Source organism: Buteo buteo, chromosome 18 (assembly GCF_964188355.1).
Source record: "Buteo buteo chromosome 18, bButBut1.hap1.1, whole genome shotgun sequence".
NCBI classification, from domain to species: Eukaryota; Metazoa; Chordata; class Aves; order Accipitriformes; family Accipitridae; genus Buteo; species Buteo buteo.
Genome location: NC_134188.1, coordinates 8,669,481 through 8,691,943, shown reverse-complemented (window position 1 = coordinate 8,691,943; position 22,463 = coordinate 8,669,481). Strand labels below are relative to the sequence as shown.

The window sequence follows — 22,463 nt, the reverse complement described above, 5'->3', positions numbered from 1 at the left end:
AACAGGTATTAAGATGTTTATAAAGTCATTAACACAGTGGGACTAAGTGATACTCTTAAGTGATACTGCAGTGTAAAACATTACATTAAGTAAATCATTATACCAGTGGGATTATCTGTTACAAATACAAGTACTGAAGATTGCATTATCAGATATTATAACTTACTAAATAAAATTTTATATTAATAAATGCAGAAGGATGAGCATTCAGTTACACCCTCTTACAGCGCTATACATAATACTGTATGGCTAGAAATTGCTACTTTTTAGTAAGACAGCAGTTGCCAGGATGTAGACTGAGAAATGCTGGGTTTAATTTAAAATTTTATTGCCAGATTTCACACTTTATACTTAGCAAGAACCATTTCTTGCCAAGTGAACTTTCAGAAGACCATACTGTGCAAAATGGATGATACTGTATTTGAAAAATATACATAAATCTGTGAACACAGACTGCAGTCCATCCAGACAGTGTGAATGTTTAACCTAGAGAAGAAGTGCCTGTTAGAAGCACTGTATTTACTGTTATAAAACATTCTTTGTGTATTTCAAAATCATTTCAGGGAAGCCTATCCCAGAATCCTCATATGCAAATCATTTTGAAAGTGTGATAGAAGTTTTTGTTAATCAAGAATTAAAAACATATATTCCATATTCTGGTATGAATCTCTTATTTCTCCCAACAGAAATGTTTGAGGATCAGAGGAGCAAACAGTACAAAAAGGAAAACCAAGCACATTGTAGAAGTGTGGAAAAGGCTCACATCATACAGAGGAGTGCAGTAAGGCCATCAAAGGCAACTAATATTCTTTTTCTAAACTTGTGGAAAGAGACAGAACTGCAAAACTTGCTCTCCAGGTAGCTTAAATAAATGGATGAAAGGCACAGAGAGATCAAACTTGAATGAAGTCTCAGTGAAGACATACCTTCACAGATTACATAGGTCTTCTTGATATGCAAAGTTATTTGATGTAGAATGACAGGAATTGCAGTGAAAGGTGGTTCAGGGATCATGACTACACAGTCAGCTAGTTGTGCTACACAGTGAAGTAATGATGAAGGAAGAACATCCATCAGCCTGCTTAGCTGCCGCTCTTGGAGACTAGAGCTGCTGCCAGTTGACGGTTTTATAGCCGTATGTGTTCTGCCTTTGCATTTGTTTCCATTCAACAAGTTTAAAGATCTACATGGATCTGTTTGGGAACCGGTCACAAAACTATCTACCTACAAAGACACTCTGGTATATGTACCTAGTATACCAAATACCAGGTGTTCCAGACAATTTTTAAAGTTCCACATTTCTTCTTACTATACCAAATACCAGGTGTTCCAGACAATTTTTAAAGTTCCACATTTCTTCTTAGTTACAGTCAAAAATTCACTTCTACTCTTCTCCCAGAGACTGACTGGGAGTAACTGCGGTTACTTAGTTGACTGTTAAGTGGCAGAATATTAAATCTCCATTTACTCAGCTGAAGCTGGGACATGTCTCCCATTTCCTGATTATTTCACTAGAATACATTGGTTTTTACTGTAGTTAAATATGCAACTCAGTTCAATCTTACCTATAGAAACTCTACTGCTACAGTTCTAGAACTGTAGTCAGCACAATTAAGTTTCCATCTAAATTCTGTGTTTAGTCCTATATTGTTTTATTTTAGTAAATTTGTTTGAAAAGTTGGATGGACTAGTTCTGAATTGCAGGTTATGGAGAAAAAAAAATCCTGGTGCTGTGCATCATTGACATATGTTTTAAAATTGCTTCAACCCAATATATTCAAGTTATATAGAACTATAGCTACAATAGTCTGATAGCCAAATACCTTGTAGGTTCTGGAGCATAGGATCCACTAGTTCAAAAGGATCTATTTCTATCTTACCTTGCCTTCCACTCTTAAAACTTCTGGAAAAATAATGAATTGGATGTTTTACTTGAACAGAGGTTGTAATTAAGTAAAACTATATGTAATTATGATGAGTGCAATAGTCATCCTGGTCATTTACTGGAATATTTCTCCTGATCAGGAGAAGCCTTAGGACCTGGTTCCAAATTTGTACGTGCTGGATCACCTTTCAGTACTGATTTAATCTAGAACAAGCATGGATACAGCACTGCATTTCCATCACACTACCAGAGCATTTGATACAGTGTTTATGCCTCTTTTATGGTGGCTATCATTTTTCATACTGTCTATAGGAGGACAAAAGATGCTTGATTCTGCAAGAAGTAAAAAGTAGCTTGGTGAGATAATACCTGATCCAATATCAAATCCTCTAGGACAGAGTATACATTCACATTTTTTATATAGACTTGAAGTTGCATGGTGAGTTTGTATGAGCTCAGGTCTTCGCATCACGTGGCTGCAATGTTTTTGATCCAATACTACTAGATTTCCTAAAAGAGACTGACAACCTTGTGAAACTATGGCCTTATGGTCTGTTCCTATCAATCAAGCAGAGGAAGCGTGTCTTCAGAAGCCAACTACAGGATTTAATTTATTTTTTTTATTAAAGCACCTAAGTAACAATTTCAGCTGCACTGTATAAAGATTATTAACAAGAATGATTCTGAGCTAGTGCACTGTGAAAATTACTTAAATAAGGACATTTTCAAGTAAATTTTCATTCTCATGATAGAATGTGTCACATGGAAAGTCCATTGTTTAATCTCAGAATGCAGGAGAAGTTTTTTGGTGTGCTGTAAACTGATTGTATAGTTACATTATAGATCCTTAAAAATTTGTCAGTTTTCTAATGGGAATCTAAAATTAGTATCTTCTGTCCATATTTCATTTTCTAAATACATAGTTTAGTTTGGGGCAATAGTAATCAACAGCTTACCAGTAAGTTCATTAGGAACTCAGGTGTCACTTCTGAAAATACAGTTGCTTATTCAATGTCTATCTTACTATCTTATTCTTAGCCTACCAAATAACACTATAGAAAATCTACCTGATCTGAATAATGCATTCTATAGTTTTTCTAGGACGTTGAGAGCTGACTTTATCTAGCATAGGATTAAAGCATAGATATTATATCCCAGTGCCTCCTGTCTACCTCCTGGAACAATGTACTTAAATAAAAATCTCTGGCTTGTATTTAAAACCTAAAAAGCAAATTTCCGGTCTTGTGGTTGTGAAGGAAATACTGCAATCATAAATTAGGTATGACTGACTGAGGGTGTTTAATCTCCTAGCCTAAATAAGAAGCGTGAGCAGCAACTACCACTTAGTGAAAGAACTCTGTGAACAGACAAAAGAAGTCACAGATGGCTTCTTTCACACACAGACACATGCGTAGCTTGGCTACAGAGAAGTACAATCTATGCATACCTCTTCCTGCTCCTGCTTCTTCTCTGAATGGAGATGGGGATTCCTGTAGTCACTTCATTGTTCCTGAGAGGAGTCATCCCCTGAGGCCTGTCTGGGAGTAGATAACAGAGTCTGTGCCACTGTTCTTGCCAGGATGGTGGGGAAGGCAATTCGTGCCACCACTACTCCAGCACAGCAGCCACAGCAAAGCTAATGGGAACGCCATGTCATGATATACCTGAGTCCATAGACTACTCTATGGGCTAGAAGAAGATGCCCCAAAAATGTATGGATAGTACACTGGGATTTGTCAGACAGGTCTTTTAGGCTGAGAACTTGCTGATCCCCGCTGTAGGATAAAAAGGAGTAGGGAAGCCTCTGGGTCTTTGCAGTATAGAAACTTACAGGATGATGAGGATATCTTAAAATAATAACAAGCCCTGAGCGTTCATGGTTAGTATAAGCAGTCATGAATCTTCAGTCTTCACCTGATGCTTAGAAGATGAACACCCCCTTCCCTCACCCCTCTACTTAAATACAACTGCTCTAAATGACTGTGTTTAAAGACCTTTAAGTCTTAATACATGATTCAAGTTATGTTCAAATTGGTGTAACAGATTGTATTATTTTCCAGGGAACTAGAATACTAATGGGGTAAAACCTGTTGTAGAAGGACAGGTAAGGAAATAAGCAAAGACTCCTCTTTGCTATGAGCTGCAGATGGTAGAGGGACATCTTCTGCTGAAGATCTTTGGCAAAAGAATAAAGGAAATATGTTGCCACTGTGGGAACCTATTACAAAACAGCAAACCAAAAGTTGTAACTACTTGTGGGCAAGTAGACAGGTGATCCAGAGCAACTATTTGATAGTAATGTAGATTATTAATTAGGCTTATTATTTATTGGGAAAAGAACACTGTGGGACACAGACTGTCCAGTAAGGTCTTACAATGCTCTGATGAAAACTTCTTGATGCAGCAGGGGAAAGTGCCTTGAAGGAAGCTTCTACGAGATACATTTTTAAGAAACTGAGGAACTGGTTGAAAATGGGAAGTCAGGAGAACACCTAGGAAGGAGAGACTAGGAAACAGGAATTCAAAGTCTCTATGAAAACAGAGAGCAAGGAGAAATTGGAGACAACTGCCAGTTCCTGAAAGAAATAATTTACATACACAGATGTGAACTGTTTCGTTGTGTAGGAAAGACAGTAAATGTACAAAGAGACCAACCTGGTTAAACCATGAGTTCTTCTTTCTTCTTAAACAACAATGAAACACAGAGAATAGGTCAAATTACCAAGGAAGAAATAAAAAATATAGCATAAGTATAAAGGTACAAAAATCGGAGAGGCCAAGACACACAAAAAATAAAAACAAAAAAGGAGACAATGAGCTAAGACCATCAAAGCATAGTACATATACATTTAACTACATTAGCAATAACACGAGTATCAAGAAAATAATTAGCCCACTGATAATACATAAGAAAGTTATGAACAGATCTAACACCTTAATGCCTTTTCTGCATCAGCTTCCACCACCAAGGTCAGTTGTGATCAGATGGCAGCACAATGGCATAGTTAAAGGAGTAAGTAATCAGCCAAGAATAAGAAAGAACAGATTAGAAAATACTTCGAATTGTGTACTCTCAAATTGTCTGAACCTGAGGAACCTCGGTCTAGGATACTTAAAGCACTGGGTGAAGTAGTTAGGAGCTACCTTTGACAAACTGTGAAAAGTAATGAGAGGTTAGAAAAGGGAAAACATCATACTTACATTTAAAAAGGGGAAAAAGAAAAATTGGGAAATTCTAAACCAATCAGCCTAATGCCTTTTCCTGTAAGAATGTTGGAACAAACTACTTATAAGAATCAGAAAGAACAAAAGTTACAGCCAGCATAAAGCAAATCATAGCAAGCTAGTTTAATTGTTTTCTATGTCAGGTTAATGGATCTTACAGGTGAAGAACCAGCCAGTGGTTTGTATACTGACTTTAGTAATGGTTTTGATATCCTGTATGTGAAAGTCTAATAAATAACCTGGAGAAACATGACCTAGATGAAACTACTGTAATGCAAAACTCTACTAATAGAGTTGTTATTGATTGTTCTCCGTCCAAGTGGGAGAGCAGAGAGCGTATTGACTGGAGTCCTGCAGGGGCAGGGTCCAGTATTGTTCACTATTTCAAAAGGTACCTGAGTAGTTAAATAGAAAATCCAGCTTTGCACATGACAGAAAAATGGGAGAGATTTTAACTATGTTTAGTCAGGATTAGAATTCAAGACAGTAAATCAGAGAAATCACCTGGAGCAAAAAAAGAGGATATAACAATAGGGAAAAGTGCAAGATGCTACCTTTGGGCAAAAATAATCAAATGTATGATGGAGAACAATGAAGTGCTCAGGTGACTGTTCTACAAAGAAGGATGTGGGACTCCTGGTGTATTATCAACATACAAAGGTGTTACAAAAAATCCACCAATAGTGGAGTGGATAAACAGGAATACAGTCTACAAGACACAGGAAATAATCCCACATCATATGGCACTGGAGACTCTTCAACTGTCACGCTGTGTTCGGTTCTGGGCACTCAACAGAGTCACGCATCACCTAGCAAGTGTCCAGAGAAAACCAAAAGAATGACTAGAGCTGTAGAAAGAAATTAGGAATGTAGTCTGGGTATATTTGTTCTGAAAAAGCAAGACAGATTCAAATCGGATGTTAGAGAAAACTTCCAAATGTTGAAGGTGTTGAAGTGTTGGAATAAAATTCATGGGATTGTAGAGGATGTTTAAAAACAAGCTAACTACAGTCTTAAGGAGCAGGTTAGGAACGATAAAGTTATAATTCATTTTGCATTGGGCTAAAGCGATGGGCTACACGACCCTGAGAGATCCCTTTCAGCCTTAGCATTCCATGTCTTCTCCACAACCTAATTAGTTCTATGAGATTTCAGCCTAGTGAAGCAGAGGACCCGTCTCTGTCCTAATTACTCCACCTTTCCAAATTACCTCAGAAATATCTTTTTTTTAACATGAAAACTGCTTGCTCAGATGTTTTTAGCTGTGACTTTTCAGTCATAATATTTATTTTCAGTACCTTCTGTAGATTAAGGATTAGGACAACCTGGTGAGGTCTGAAATTAAGTCCTATAAACAATAGTGCTAGAGTGTGTTTCTACAGACAGAAGATTATTGTGTTGTTAACTAGGTTGAGCTAGCTAGCTTAATACCATGCAGGAATGGAGCACAGATTGCTTTCTCAAATGGCTAAATGAATCATTTCACTAATCCATTCATGGCAGGAGGGTAAGAGGCTGATGTGTCACTTTGATACCATTTCCTCGAAAAGCAGCTGGAACTCTTCATATGTGAACTAAGCCATTGTCACTTACGGTCTGTTCAGGGAATTATAGTTCATGGGCCTTATTACTTTCACTATTTCCAGTTCTTTGCATAGAATACTTAAGACTATTTTAGCTACCTTTTGCACCTAAAGATACAGCAGAGTAGTTGAAATGGAATTAATCATTCATTCTCCAATCAGTATCTGAAAAGTGCCAGACTATTTGTTTGATGTTCTAAAAAGAGCTGGTATGGCATATTGTCGCATGCTGACCCCTTCTGATCACTCGGTGTGCACAGATTGCTACGGAGTAATTAGCCATTCCTCAAGGTGCAAGACAGTTTCTTTTGCATGTGTAGTGGTTGTCATTCTCCTTGACTCATTTCTTTTCCATTCCCAGACTGCATGAATTACATGATTACATGAATTCCCGCTCTCTTGATTCCCTAGTCGTCTGCTGATGGAGAGCACTTCACAATGGGGATTTTCCACTAATTATCTCTAGCCATTTTAAATTGTGTGTGTTGAAAAGTGACTTTGTAGAGCAAAATTTCCAGCCTGGGATCCTTCCTCACAGGTGTCTTCATAGTTTTACTTCTGTTCCATACTTTTACTTCTGTTTTACCAACATAACTAGAAATAGAGTCAAATACTCTATTTTTTCAATCAGTAAAATGTATCTGTTGACACTTTCCCATTAAATTAAAGGTCTACAAACTGCAGAGAGTTAAAATTTATGGCATTTGCCTTTGTTGTAAAGGGATTTATAATAAAGTATATTTTAAGTTCAGATGAAGCTTTCTCCTGTAGGTTATTTGGTTGTAAGCTTCCTCTCTCACATGTTACATTGAAGTTTTACCTCTTCCTTGTCTAGCAATTAACTGGTATCTCACTTCTATCTGAGTAGAGAAACAAGTCACCTACTTCAGTGGGTCATCTGTTTTCTAGCAGAACAGTGACTTCGGGCTGGTTGGGGTTGTTATGATAATATGGTCAATGTTAGGTATCTTGAAATCCTGAATCTTTAAAACATGACACGTGGATAACTACATTATCCAAAAGCCATGGGGCAGAGCCCATAGCAACCAATAAATATCTCCTGTTTGTTCCAAAAGAAACCTCAAAACCTATGTATTTAACAACTATGATCCATGGTGATGTATGCAACCTGTAGTTTCCCACCTCTCTCCTTCCTGACTTCTATCCACTAGCCTACATTTGCCAAAGTTATTAGCTGGAGGCTGACAGAATATTTGGGGAGGTATCACCACTGCTGTCTTCTGCTGTTATCTAGACGTCCACTATTGGCCACTGCAAGAGATGGGTTCCTGGGCTAAACAGACCTTTGGTTTGACTGCTTTTATGTTTCTATGTTCCTGTAAGCCTGAAAATTCTCTGTTTGCACTTATTACTTTCACTAGCTTGCGACTGATAAATTCTTAGATTCCATCCATACTGACACACTCCAGTCTGAGGTGCAAACTCTGTAATTGTTCCTGAACAGCTTGCTGTAATGCCAAGAACTAAGAGCAGGGAAGCAGTGCTGGAATACAGACATGTGAGAAGATATGCTTGAGGGGATTGAATGATTACTGAGGTAAGGAAAGGATGGGAGCTGGAACAAGGTTTCAGAGAGACAGGCAATTAGGATATAAGCCTCAGATGTGCCAGGATGTGCATCTTCAGACTGGAAGTTAGGACATATGTGAGAAAATGGAAGACACAGACATAGGCTGCAGGGCAGGTAGAGATGGAGGAGAAAAGGGAGTGCATGGTCCTTTTGAACGCCGATTAGGATCAGGATTCCTGAGTTAGCTGGTAAAGAGACAACATAAAATATTAGTTTATCTCTCCCTAATGATTGAGCTGCACAGAATTCACAGATGACAGTTTTCTCCTGCTTTTGTTTGCTATTAGCTCATGTCACCAGAATTTGTTCTATAAACTCCTGAGTTTTGAACTTGTTGGATGAGCCCGAGGGATGTAAATTATGTAAATTTGCTTCAACAAGATAGAATTTCTGATGGTTGTTTTTCTAGATTGCCTTCTTGGAAGTTATCTTCTAAAAATAATTTGGAGAGTGTTAAGATTACAGAGACTAAACCAATCAAAAAGTAGAGAGCACTCAAACTCAAGCTGCTTGTGAAAACTTAATTCAAACTCCTGGAATATATATACTATGATACAGTCTTTTATTTATGAGATCACATACTATTTTTACCACAGGCCATTCCTTCCTTCAATACACAGGACACCTAGTGTTCAGAGTATGAAGCCATGAAGTAGCCTGTTGTTTGTATGAACCTTTCCTCATCTGGTACAAAAGCAACACAATGCAGTGACTGAGGTGGAAGATTTCAAGAAGAAAAAGCTGGTTGTGTGTTTTGGACAAAAGAATATCTCCTGAACAACTGCATTCTCTCCTTGTCTCATTTCAATGAATCCTGTGCGAGGCTGAAACTCATTTAATTCAGATTTGGGATAGGCAGAGAGATGTGTATTTTTTCACTTCCTAGGTACCCAGCCTCATGCTCTGGAGACTTCTCAACTGCAAGCGAAGTTGATATCAGATGTGATTGCCAAATGAAGGATAAAAAAAAATGCGATATCCTTGACAAACGTAGCCATCCAAAGCAGGCAAACAAAATAACACACATTTTTTACACTAATATAATTGTACCTTAGATGTCTATGTATAAAATGGGCATGAATAGACTAATGTTTGTGAAGCTGTCATCTGCCAGTGACAGATGTCAAAAGAATCATAGAATATCCTGAGTTGGAAGGGATCCATGAGGATCATTGAGTCCAACTCCTGATTTGACATGGGCCAACCTAAAAGTTAAACCATGTATCTAAAAGCGTTGTCCAAATGCTTCTTGAACACCGACAGGCTTGGAGCCATGAGCACTTCCCTGGGGAGCTCGTTCCAGTGCTTGACCACCCTCTCAGTGAAGAACTTTATCTTAATATCCAATCCGAACTTACCCTAATGCAGCTTTAAGCCATTCCCTTATGTCCTATCACCAGACACCAGGAAGAAGAGACCAGCACCTCCTTCTCTGCTCCCCCTCATGAGGAAGTTGTAGACAGCAATGAGGTCAGCCCTCCATCTCCTCTAAGCTAAACAAACCTAGTATCCTCAGCTGCTCCTCCTAAGTCATGCCCTCCAGTCCCTTCACCATCTTTGTTGCCCTCCTTTGGACACATTCTGATACTTTTATATCCTTCTTATGTTGTGGAGCCCAAAACTGCACACAGTACTCAGGGTGAGGCCACACCAATGCTGAGTATAGCAGGATAATAATTTATTTTGACCAGTTAGCTATACTGTGCCTAATGCACCCCAGGATGCAGCTGGCCCTTTTGGCTGCCAGGGCACATTATTGACTCATATTGAGCTTACCATCAACCAAATCCACCAGATCTCTTTCTGCAGGGTTGTGCTTGCACTCCAGGCTCTTGTCCCCTAGTATATACATACATCCAGGATTACACCATCCCAAGGAAAATTATTTAGAGCATGGAATGGTGTTTCTTAAAAAAAGCATGAACTGAATACCCTAACATGGGGATAAAACAAAATGTTGAAGGGTATGCATGAATGTCATTCACCTTATATGCTGAATGAGACAGAGGTGATGTGAAAAAGGAGTATTAGTGCAATTTGGGAATATGATATAATGCATATGCTCAAATGTGCATTGGCAATTAATAACTAGTTCAAGGGGTAGAAAGCACAGGAGCAGGTCTGAAGGTGGGATCACAGGGTGGGGATTTTTGAGTCTGACTCAGCAGAAGCTGACAAAGTGGGACGAAGAGCTGCCTGTTGAGCTGAACGTAGGCAGCAAGACTCAAGGACAGGAGATAGCAGCTCCAGGATGTGGAGAGTATGGGAGGCATTTCTCAAAAGCCATGTCATGAATTGGCTGTGTGATTTTCACAGTTAGCTTTTTAGAACTGAACTGAAGTTGCATGGGCATGTAGGGAATGTTGCATTTCCTAACCTGTAAGCATTTGACTTTGCAAACTTACTACTGCTTCAATTCCTTTTTCATGTATAACATATTTATTTAAAATGGAGAGCGCAAGAATGGTTTAGAAGAAAATGAAGAAATGTTTGTGAAAGAAGATTATAGTTTTAGATTAAAAGCAAGAGATGGAAGGGAAGGTACCTTAAGAGACACTAAAAAGTTAAAAGGGAATGATGGACCTTTGGAGGACAACAGAAGTAAAGAGAAGACCACAACAGAGTCAGAATTGGGGGTGGGGGTGCACCAGTGAGGGGACTGAACTTGAGGATCAAGCACTGGTTAATGCAATGAAGGAGGAAGAAAAATTTGGGGTATGTGGACAAGACGCTGCAATAAGATGACAGATGTTTCAAGAACAAGAATTTTAGTTTTCTGGACACAAGCGAAAGTCTCATTTTGTTGTCTTTCTAAAGGAAGAAATGGTAAGGTCAGTAAGGAGTCTTATGAGAGTCTCATCACACAATCTTGTCTTCGTGGAAAGTAGGGTTGGATCCTTCCCATTTGCAAGGCTCTGTGTGGCACGTATTTTGAGTCTTGTGGTAAGGGAGGGACTGCGCTGCTTAGCATACTCTCCCATCCACCTTATAGTTCAGTGAAGCCCTAGTGGAAAGATCCTGTAGTAAATTTCTTGACTGTGTCCTGCCCTGACTCATTTTTCCAAATGGCCTTTTAGCATATAAAACAGCAATGCATTAATCCAGTCTGAAGGTACTGATGACCATGGCACAGTTCTCATCCAACAGGAAAGGACAAGTTGCCTAAAAAAGCAACTTTGTTCATTGCTAGAACAGGCTCAGACACTGAATGAAACTGAAGAAAAATGACTTTGCTTTGAAAATGAAAAGGTTTGCAAAAACATCACCATTTTTTCCAGTTCTTGTCTATGAAGTATGTGTCAAAATATTGTCAAAACTATCATCACAGTGATTTGCAGTAAGATAATCTTATTATGATCTTTAATAATTTGATTTTTAAATTAAATTTCCTACAAGAAATTTCTTAAAGAATGTTTTAAAAAATGGACAATATTAAGCCTTATGAAATAGAATTCACTTCACAATTTCATAATTTGCAGGGTTTTTTTCTCTCCACCAGCTCTAAACAATGCTAATAACCAATTAAAAACTATATTGTGGATCTTACTGAGATAAAGCAGAAGCCAGATCACTAGTCAAAAATTACTCATTCTTTTTCATATATGTAGCATCACTTTGATTTATGCAGGCTAGCAGTGCAGTTTCACAAATGGAATATATATTGTTCCCCTGTGCTTCCCACTGCACCCCCTTATCTGGCACTATCACTCATCTGATTGCACATGCAGCAAGATCAACATGTTGGTCCAACTGAAAATTGGCCAATTTTTAGCCACATGAATGCTCATGTCAGCACAGAAAGGTGACAGAATTTTATAGCTAGTCATTGAGGAGAAAACAGGACCATTACTTTTGGCAGCTGCTTTATCATGCATCAACTTGTCTGTTGTGAAACCACACACTAAACATCATGGAGCCTGATCTTACTCAAGCTCCTCAGTATAAGAAATACCAGGAAAATAAAGGAATACCATAAGCCAGATTTAATGGAAAGAAACAGATATGAAGGTTCCCATATACTGAAGGTCTTTCTTTCAATACTGTTCTTACAGACCCACAGGAGGAGATCTTCAACCTGCAAGTAGAAAGATCTTGTTTAGGAGAAGACTAGAAAAGGTGTGATTTACCAAATCCAGTACTTGATTAATATTTGTGATCAAATAGTTTTTGAGATCCACTAATGAAAACCTAGAAAGAAATTGGATTTAGAATGAATAAGGAATTTTCTTTATATATACGAATACATACACAGATGCTGCTCCAAAGATAGGTTATGGTAAGATGAGAAACTAGGTTCATGCAACAACTCCCTCCTGCTGAAATGGAGTCATTCCATCCTCCTTCAGGCTGCATGCTCTTCTGTGCTGTCCTTGTGGAGGCTTCAGTACCTGTCTGACATATAAGTCACTTCAACTTACTAAGGTGGCAAACAGCTATTTGCTTTTTTGTTTTCCTTAATTGGTTTAGTAGGTTGGAGAACAAATGTTATTAATGGTGGCAGGGCCCCAAATATAGCTGAATGTCATAGCTGACAGCTTTTCTCAGCAAAATGTCACTAAATCAACATGAAATGATGCTATTTTAGACTTGGACTTACAGTTTGAGGACAGTATAGGAAAGCTGGTTGTAGAAAATCATCCTAAAGTTGATTTGGTGTAAATGGCATGGAAGGAAAACAAAAGCAGGTCTGTATCTAAGCCTCTTCATTACATAAGGGAAATTTTGGTAAACGAAGTGACCCCAGTTAATCAAGTCAACTGAACTGAGGAGGTCAGGAGTTTGAAAGGGGAATGATTTGCTGTTTCTTCAAGGGGCAGGTGCTAACACAGTGCATAAAAAGGATAATTGAGAGTAAGTGGAGAGCTTTCAGGGGAAGAGGGACTGACTAGCAAAAAAGCTTTGCTACACATCGAGAAGAACAGAGGTAAGATGGTATTTTCCAGAGCAGAATGAGGGAAGTGGCAGCAGGTAGTACCAAGCAGGAGAGTGTCAAATTGAAGAGTGTCTGCTAGTAGATTTCTTTGGGAGTTATTCTTGGGATTAATCTTATTGTTTGGCAAAGAAGAGAAAATAAACTTATTGCATTGGCTGGTTTCACAAAATTAGGCAGCATCATCAACACAGCTGCAGTGAGATGTCATATGGAAAAACAATGAATGACCTTGATGATTAAACTAATGGAAATAAAACTGCCGTAATACAAAAGCAAGGTCATACACTTGAAGGCTAATAAAAATCTTGCTGTTAATGGAGAACTTTCCCAGTAAATAAGTGGTATAGAAAAGAACATAGGTACTACTAGAATAGATGGTGGTTATCTAATGTAGTTGTGGAAAAAGGCAACTGCACACCCAAGACTGCGATATTTCATGGAGACATGGAAATATTAATGTACTGTACAATGTAGTAATTCAATTTAAAATGGAATATTATGGGAATTTGAACCCACATTCAAGACAGATGAGTTCAGACTGGGACAGGTGGCAATAAAGGCTAGCAGAAAGATCAGTGGAATGAAGATCTGTTGAGCAAGAAGAGACTAAAAGATCTTTGTTTAGTCTAGCAAAAAGAAGGCTGAGAGGGAATACGATTACTGTCTATAAATATATCAGGGGTAAACACCAGGGAGGGAGAAGAGCTATTTAAGCCAAAGGACGAATACTGGCACAAAAGCAAATGTATTCTTGAATAAATTTAGCCTGGAAATTAGAGGAAGGTTTCTAACCACCAAAACAATGAAGTTCTGGAACAGATTTGCAATAGGAGTAGGGGGTAAACATATCAAACTACCATTAAGATGGAGCATGAAAAGTTTCTGGAAGGGATTATATGACACAGTTTCCTGTAATAGCAAGAAACTGGACTGAGTGACCTATGGAGTCTCTTCCACTCTTAAGGTCCTATATTCTGTTTTGCACTGTCATTTCTTCTCCATAAAGACAAGAGATTTATCCAACTAAAACCCTCAAATGTTTAAAAACTAATAAAAATTATTTTGCAAGTAAAAATTATGTTGATTATTGTAAACTCACTGCAAGTGATTTCAGAATAACACTTTATTGGATATTACATTCTTAGTCTTTACTGTATTGAAATGTCTTCTGCGGGGAGGTTGCCCAGTTTAGAATATAAGTTATTCTTTACTTTTTCAAAACTGAAATATGGGATGTGGCATAAAGGTCATCTGAAGACATGTTATATCATGCAATGAATAGTAATCATATAGGATAGTGTATATTGTCTCATTATTTGACCTTTTGAAAGATCACTTTGGTTAAATAAACTGCAAATTAAGTAGCTGAATGCAATTTATTTATAGTTACATATTGATTTGTTTATAAATATTGTGAAAAGTATATGTAGTTCAACAACCATAATGAAAACCACAGGTAATGTTTTGTAGAAAGCAATTTTTTTCAATTTTTTTATAGTATGGGTTCTGTTATGTACAGTACAAACATACACACATATGGTATCCTTTCATTAAGAGCTTTAGTCTATAAAGAATAGCTGCAATGAAACTTAAATATCGGAACACCAACAGGGGGAATATTATACAACAAAACCAAAATGATCAAGGTGTTACTGATCATAAGTGTTTTAAGATTCTACTTTTTTTGTTTGGTTTTGTTTTTTTAGTCTTTTTCCTTCCACTACTATCTCTTGAAGTTGTGTTGGGCAACCAAGCAGTAGATCAGAATTCCATTATGCCATGACCATGAAAACACAACATGTTCCATCAACCAATATGTTTGTCCACATCTTTCTTCTTTGTGATGGCCAAGGGGGGATTGAGGCTAAATAGACAAAGAAGTGAAATTGAGGACAGAAAAGAAAGAGAAGTATTGACAGAAATGGTAGGGGAAGAAAGCAGAGAAAAGAATAAGATAATGAGGATAAATAAAATGGTGTAATGCAGAGATTACAAGGTTTGTGGGGCAGGGCAGTATAGAAGCCAACAATGACATGAAAGAAATTTTGGCATCACATACTTTACAAAGGATTACACTCCCATTTTCACTTCTACAGGTGGTGGAAACACACAGACATTTCTATGAATTTTTATCTGCATTCCAAACACAGGTTTTTTCCAAGCCAATCTTCAAATCAGTTGTAATAAACTATGTTCTAAAGGGCTTAACAAACCTCTACTTTCCAAGTGTTACACATACGAAGTGGTGAAAGACATCTTATTCAAGTATTGCCTTTTCATTCCTCAGAACTCTGTTCTAGACACCCAGACAATTAGATTGATGGAAACCTATAGAGTGGTCAGGCTGAAGAAGTCCTTCAGTCAAAGGAATATGTTTCCTTCTAATCTTGGAACAAATGCCACAATTCTTTATCATATAAATACTGCTGCTAGCAGGAAGTAGCTTTAAACTGTGTTCATTCTGTTTCTACAATATACTACACATCACTTGAAGGTTGGCTTGGCAGTGTTCTTAAGATTCCTGCTCAAATATAAACTCTTCGAAATATATCAGATTACTCCTTCTCAGTTTAAATACAGTTGACTGCTTTTTGAGACAATTTTACTCCATGACAGATAGAAGGATGTCACTCTTCGTGTAAGTCATTGAGCATTCTGTTGGTTCAGCTTTGTTGAATTTATCTACTGCCAGTCAATACGTTTGACATTTTTTAGCGAAGTTGCTGACATCAGGCCTGTCCATGAAAGCAGTGGTGTGGAGCCTATAAATACATCCATTTCAGATCTCTGGTGTTCATGAAGAGATTTTACTGCTTAGTGTTTGAGCTAATGCTAACTCTTTCAAACCATAAAAAAGAATTACTCCATCTGAATTATTCTTAAAAATAATCTGAATTATACATGGTTTTACAGATGAAGAGGAATTTACATAGGTGTCTGAACATTCTCCTCCTTTCTCCTGATGTCAGTTGAAAAAATAATGGAAAAATCATGGTGTACTTAATTATTTTTGTCTACATTTGAACACATGAATTAAAAAATAGGGTTACATATCTATAGGGGAACAAGGCTTCCTTGGAGTTCTAGACTTTTATATAGAAATACATTTCAGTACAGTTCCAAAACTGCAAGCAAACCCATTAAAACTTCTGTTTGAACTGTATAATCTAAACATTACTGAAAATGGTCTATTGCTACATTGCTACATAGAAATCCCAGATAACACTGTTCAGTAATGTCTATTGCTAGGGCAGTGGTAAGAGGAAGGTGCTCTTTGGTTAGTTTTTTAATGACTAGTAAGAGTGATAGGTTTCACTTAATGCGTTTTAAATTAGAAAACCACTTACTTTCTACCATCCTTTTCTGGTACAATGTAAAAACAGGTGCTTAAGTCCTCTTGAATTTCTTTCTGAACTTCATCAGAAATTAAATGTTTAGGGATAAGCACTGTTGTAGAACAAAAGACCTCTTCCCGAGATGTGCAATTGGAAAGGTTGGCAAATACGTCATGTGGAGGATGACTTAACATGGTTTTGACTTCTACCAACCTAGAAGATATTCAAGGCTAATAATGGAAATGGTCAGGAGCCAGCTGACTTGATGGAGTGTGTGAGATTCAATGTTGAAATTTCAACAGCTGTCTGGTTACTATGATCATAATTAGCTGGATGGTGTGATGCTGTAGAACAAAGTTTATTAATTTACAGGACAACTTTGAGGACACCTTCAAAACAGATGGTGGTTCATCTCCATCGCACTTCCTTCCTGGCAGCAGTTGTGTTGGAGCTGTTTCGCCACCAGGCATGAGCAATGGTGGTGCAAGCTGCCACCAGCCGCGAGGTAACTCTCTCCCCCCACACCAAGCAGCCCTTCCAAGCTTCATCTGATAGCTAAGATGGTGTGAAAAAAAAAAAAAAAAAAAATCCCATCAACAACATAGAGTAACAGTGTTGGAGAAGCTTTTGGCTTGAGTTGTTGACCGAAGCCTGTGTCTCCGGGTGGGACCATTAGGAAAAAATTGGATGTATTGTTATGACAATAGAAGATAGAAAATTTCTGGTCTCTCCCACACATGAAAATTATTAACCGAACGCACGAAGGGTGGTTGAGGAAGGAGGCAGCCCTTAAGCGACTTCTGCGCCGCCCGAGAGCAAGGCTGCTCCGCGGGCTCCCCAGGCTGATCCCGCGGGAGGCTCCCACCGCCGGGCTGGAAATGGCGGCGGCGGCTTGAACTCGGCTCCTTGCGCATGCAGGAGGCTCTCTCCAGGGGACAGTGCTCCGCGTGGTTGACACGAACCGACACCGGCTGGAGGAGGCAGGGCGGGGTATTTGCTCGCTCTCTCTCCCTCTTCTGGGCAGAGGAGGAGGAGGGAATGGGGCAGAGCGGGACCGGCGCGCCAGACGGCGGGCTGCGCTGCCCCAGTCCTCGAAGGAGCGGGCGTGAGTGCCATGGCCAGCGCGGGCGGAAGGAGCCGCGCAAGGGAAGTGCGCATCCTCCATTTTGGCGGAGGGCGGGCGGAGAGCTTGGCTCCCGGCGCCTGGCGGCCGTCGCCGCCCGCAGCGCTCTTCCCCGGACCGCGGCACCGCCGGGGGCACTCGGCTCCTCTTGCCGCGGGGAGCCGCGCAGAGGCGCTTCAAATGGACGCCCCGCTGCGCCTCACGTTGGTTCGAATTGGTCCCAAGCTCCCCGCAGCAGCTTCCGACAAAATGGAGGACGCCACCACTGCTACCACCACCACCACCACCACCAGCAGCTCCTTCAGGAGCCATGTCGGCGGCTGACATGGCGCCCTACCCCGCAGCGGGTGGGGGCAGGAGGGCGTCCTGGGGCGAGGGCGGCAAGGAGGCGCTGCTCGGCGGGGCAGGTTGCGGGGCAGGCGCCCTCCCCGGGATACGTGCGCTCTCTCCCTTTCCCCTGTGGGAGCGCTTCCATTATCCGCGCTCTGTCCCGCATGGAAATGGCCCCAGGTTCAAAGCCCTGCTGAGGGAAGGAAGGAGCGGGGTCGCACCTCTCGGAGGAGCCCTGCCAGCCCTATCGCTCGGCGGCGGGGGGGGGGGGGGGAAGAGGGGGGGCGGAGTGGGAGAGGCGAGCCCGCGCCCCACGGCGGGGGCTGTGGCGCCCACAGGGACCGAGCGCAAGGCTGGGATGGGCAGCGCAACCTCCTCGCCGGCGGCCGGCCGGAGGAGCGCAGCCGGCACGGCCCGGCCCCGGCGGCAGCGCAAACTTCTGCAAGTTGCTGCTGTCAGAGCGCTGCGCGGGGAGCGCGAGCGCAGCCCTCGGACGCGGGTAACGAGCCGCTGGGCAACGATCCGGGTTCCTCAAACCTGATGGATCAAAGTGGGAAGAACCCCGGGCATGGCCAGGGGGAAGATTGGCAGTTTATAGGGTCAACCGGCTGCGGGCGGCTCTGATGGATGGGCCGCCCACCCACTCCGCTAGGTCAGCGCGACAGCCCGCCCTCTGGGGGAGCCAATGGCGGGGCGGGGAGGCGGGCCTCCCCCGAGCTCGCTTGGCCCGGTTCCTCCTCCCCTTCGCTAGCAGCTGCGCTTCGCCCGGGACTGGACCGAGTTAGAGTTGAGACGCCGGAGGAGTAGCGCAGAGTGCGTGCGTCCCCCGCGGGGGGGGGAGGCTGGGGGGGGGCCGTGCCTGCGAGCGGTGGGGAGCCGGGTAAGGTGGGGGTGCGGGGTGCTGCACCTCAGGGGCGGGCTGGCGGCCGGTTGGCGGCGCGGAGCTGCCCCCAGGGTGGGGATGGGAGAGCAGCCGCCGTGCCTCCGAGCTACCCGGGCTAAGTACCCCACGGTGTCGTCGCCGCTGCGCCGCCACCTCTGGCGACGGCGGCGCGGGTGGCGGCGGGGGCGCGGGCAGCGGCGGCAGCCCCGCGGATGACCATCGTGGCCCGGAGGTGGGCAACGGGGGGTAAATGGAGGGCGCCCGGGGGCAGCCCTGAGGGGGTAGGGGCATTTGGGGGAAGGGCCGGGTCTGTTTTAGCGCCTCCTATTTTAACTCCCTCCCTCTCTCCCTCCTTTCCCCGCCGGGCCCTCGGCTGTTGTTCTGCCCCGGTGCCTCCCCCACCCACCGCCCTCGCCGCCCCCCACCCCCCAGCCCCCCCGCGGGTGCCTCCCTCCCCTGCCCGGCGCGGCGCTCCGCGGATCCTGCCGCCGTCGCTGCTCCCCTCCCGTATTGTTTGGCTGGGTCTCTCTAATGGCGGACAGGAGGCGGCAGTGCTGCTGGCCGACTGCAGGGGGGCAAACCCGAGACCGGGGGCAACTGCCGCGGGAGCGTGCGGAGGGCCGAGGCGCTCGCCCGGCGCCGAGGCGCCGCCGCTGAGGGCCCTGCGACCCCCCGGGGCGCCGGTTCAGGGCTGCTTAGGCAAGTTAGCAGGTAATATTTGCTCCCCCGCCGTGGGTGCCGCCGCTGCCTTTACGCCCTCCCCCCAACCCCGCGCGGAAGAAGCCCCCTGGTGCAGCTGCGGGCGGGGGCGGCTCCTTGTCCCCCCCTCCTTCAGCGGGGGGCAGGCGGCGTGGGTGTGCTTGAGGAGTACCCCACCGCCCCCGGGGAGGGCAGTTTTTATTTATTTATTTATTTATTTATTTATTTACAGGGTTGGGATTAAAGGGAAGTGGTGGGTGATGCAGGCGGTACCTGCCCTGGCCGGGCAAAGGAAGCGCTGCTTGGGGGCGCTGGCTGCTCCTCGCTGCCCCGTGTTAACCCCATGTCTTTCCCTTAGGCTCCAGCCCAGTTTGGTGCAGCCTTGGCAGAGACCAACAAGGAGAGGGAGCTCCATTGTGAGTGCTATTTACGTATCTATTTCTGCCTCTGCTAGACCTGCTTAGGGAGGGCTTGACCCACCCCCCCATATTCTCCGGGGGCAGGGGTAGAAGGAGGGGCCTCCAGGGTTGGGTGGGGAAATTCCTGGGTCCAGCAGCTGCTGCCCTGGGGCGAAGCCCCAGTAATGGCTGTGAGGCGGCTCCTCCTCGGGGTGGGCGCTGCTGCTGCAGACATCGCTCCTGCAATACCAACTCCGGCAAGCAGACGACGGGCTGCTGCCGCTGCTCACGTTACCCGGCTCAGGAGGGAGGGGGAGGGCATATTTCGGGTGCCCTCTAGAGTTTTAGAGCGTGTATTAAAATCCATGACGAGACACCTTTAGCCATCTTTGAATTTTTTTCCCCTGTTTCTCCAATCCCATGTCCTGCATATCTTGAAGCTAAGAGGAGGCACGAGAGGTTTCAGATAACCCAGCAATTTGCAGAGCGTGTTCCAGTGTCTCTCCTTTGTGCGTTCAGACTGGTTCTTTGCGCCCACAGATTTGCTTGGGTGATTTTGTTGGGTGCCGCTGGCGGTTTGTGCACCTTGGCGGGGCTTCTGAGCCATCTGCTTTGCTCCTTCCCCAAAAAACTCGAGGTCGCTGGGGAAACCCACAGCTTCTTAATAGCGAGCGTTTTCGGCGTTTCATCTGTGTGGGATTTTCAAAGCAGGTTGTGATCTCTGTTGGGTGTTAGGTCGGCTAAGGAGAGGCTGATTACCAATTTCTGTCCGTAGGACTGGGGTGTCGTTTGACTCTGGTTTGTGCCCCTTTTAATAATGGGTTTTGGGGGGGGGGGGGGGGTTCGCTGCACGGGGGCTTCTGAGATCGCCAGGTAGTGCAGCGAAGGAGAAAGTGAGGCGGCGTGCGCAAGGGAAGGGAGGTTGGGGAGCGCTCGAGTTGGGCCGCGGCCGCGGGCTGTGGCCGCTAGAGGCCGCGCGGCAGGCGCAGCCGGCCCCGGCGGGTCTGGTGGGTAACGTGCCGCCGGAGAACAAAACAAAAAGGCAGCAGCGCCCGTCTTGCGCTCTGGGTTCTTCCCTTGGGTGCAGGAGGGATTCAGGTGTTGTAGTCTTCCCCACCACTTGTGTCTTGAAATAATTCCCACCCACCCCTTGCCATTCTACATAGTAGATTTCCCAGGTTTGCATAGCTTGCAACTTTCTTTGTCACTTTTTGGTGGCTTACATATACAAAGAGTAAGTGGTTCTCTGCAAAACCTCACTGCTTAGGAGGAAGGCATCAGATTTGGGTTTATTCTGAGCTTCGAAAATTACCAACCTCATGAAAGACCCTAAGAGTTTGTATGGCCTGTTATCGTTAATAAAGTGGTCTGTTCTAAACCTTGACTTCTTACTGTAAGTTTCAGTTGTAATTTTTTAACTCTTACCGTGTCATGGATGGAAGGTTACCATCTAATTTTACTTCTGATTCATTATACATTCCAGTCAGAATGTTCTGCTTTTTCTGATGCTTCTTCATGTTAAAAAAGTTACTTCTAAGGGTGATCAAGGCAAATAATGCTTTGGAAGGAGGGAGGGTGTTGTGTTGGAAGGGACTGAAAAAGGATGTTGTGTACTGGAGCTGGCTTGAAAATTTTTTTGCAGCTTTGTGTGGCTTTCTGTGAAAAGATGAGAATACTGCCAAGAACAGCTGTATAGCTAAGACTCAGTAAACCTCAATAAGCAGTTGCCAGCTGGTTTGTGAATTACACTAACGTCTTGCACAAAAGCATTGTACTAGATGGCACATTGTCCTCCTCCAACTGTGGTGGTATAGCCTTTTCTCTAGCACATGACTGGAGGTAAAAAGTGTATCCTATGGCATGTGATGGACCATGCTGTTGTGTGAGGGAATGTATTCGGTGCTTACTGCTGCAAGGTCAGCTCTAGGAACCAAACTCTGCAGCCACAATTTGTGAAAATAAAGGTGGTGATGGGACATTGTTAGGTAGTTAAACTAAATAACTTGTTTTAATAAAAGACTGTCTTAATTAGAGTATCTAATACATTTTCTTTATATTATTGTTATAAATCCTCTTTGACTCCAAATACATGATTGCATTTTACTGTTGCTTACCCTGGAATAATATGCTAAGAGGGATTTGCATCAGCAAGAATGTACAAATGCCAGTGAAAAAGTGAAAGCAAGTTTCTTTGTCTTCTACAGAGCTTGTTCAAGTATATGGAGGAATGTGGGACCAAAACTTTTTTTCCAGATTTTTGCCGTCTTGTCTTTTTTTGTCCAGCAGCATCATGACCAGTCTTGCATTGTTGCAGTAGCTTTCATTTTGATTTCAAGGACTAAATAAGAATTACTGAAGTTCTGTTGTCTTGTGTCAGAGTTTGCAACCAATTGATATACTCTGCAACAAAAGCAGAATGAGGAGTTCTGTGAATAATTTCTATCAAGCATTGTTACTAATGGAAAATCCACTGTTCAT

The 22,463-nt window shown here is 42.8% G+C and overlaps 1 protein-coding gene across 15 annotated transcripts in view; it reads left to right on the top strand.

The window, feature by feature from the left end:
* Window positions 1-18,704: 18,704 nt before the first annotated feature.
* ZMYM2 (zinc finger MYM-type containing 2) overlaps window positions 18,705-22,463 on the top strand; it is a 95,448-nt gene continuing 91,689 nt past the window's right edge. For 9 of the 15 annotated variants that reach the window (XR_012653410.1, XM_075049949.1, XM_075049947.1 and 6 more), the window contains exons 1-2: window positions 18,705-18,818; window positions 19,946-20,003. The gene's annotated coding sequence lies outside the window, so the exon portion shown is untranslated. Of the gene's footprint in view, window positions 18,886-19,352; window positions 19,600-19,945; window positions 20,004-22,463 lie in introns of those variants that run through there. The other 6 variants (XM_075049950.1, XM_075049943.1, XM_075049951.1 and 3 more) reach the window with 5 other exon arrangements.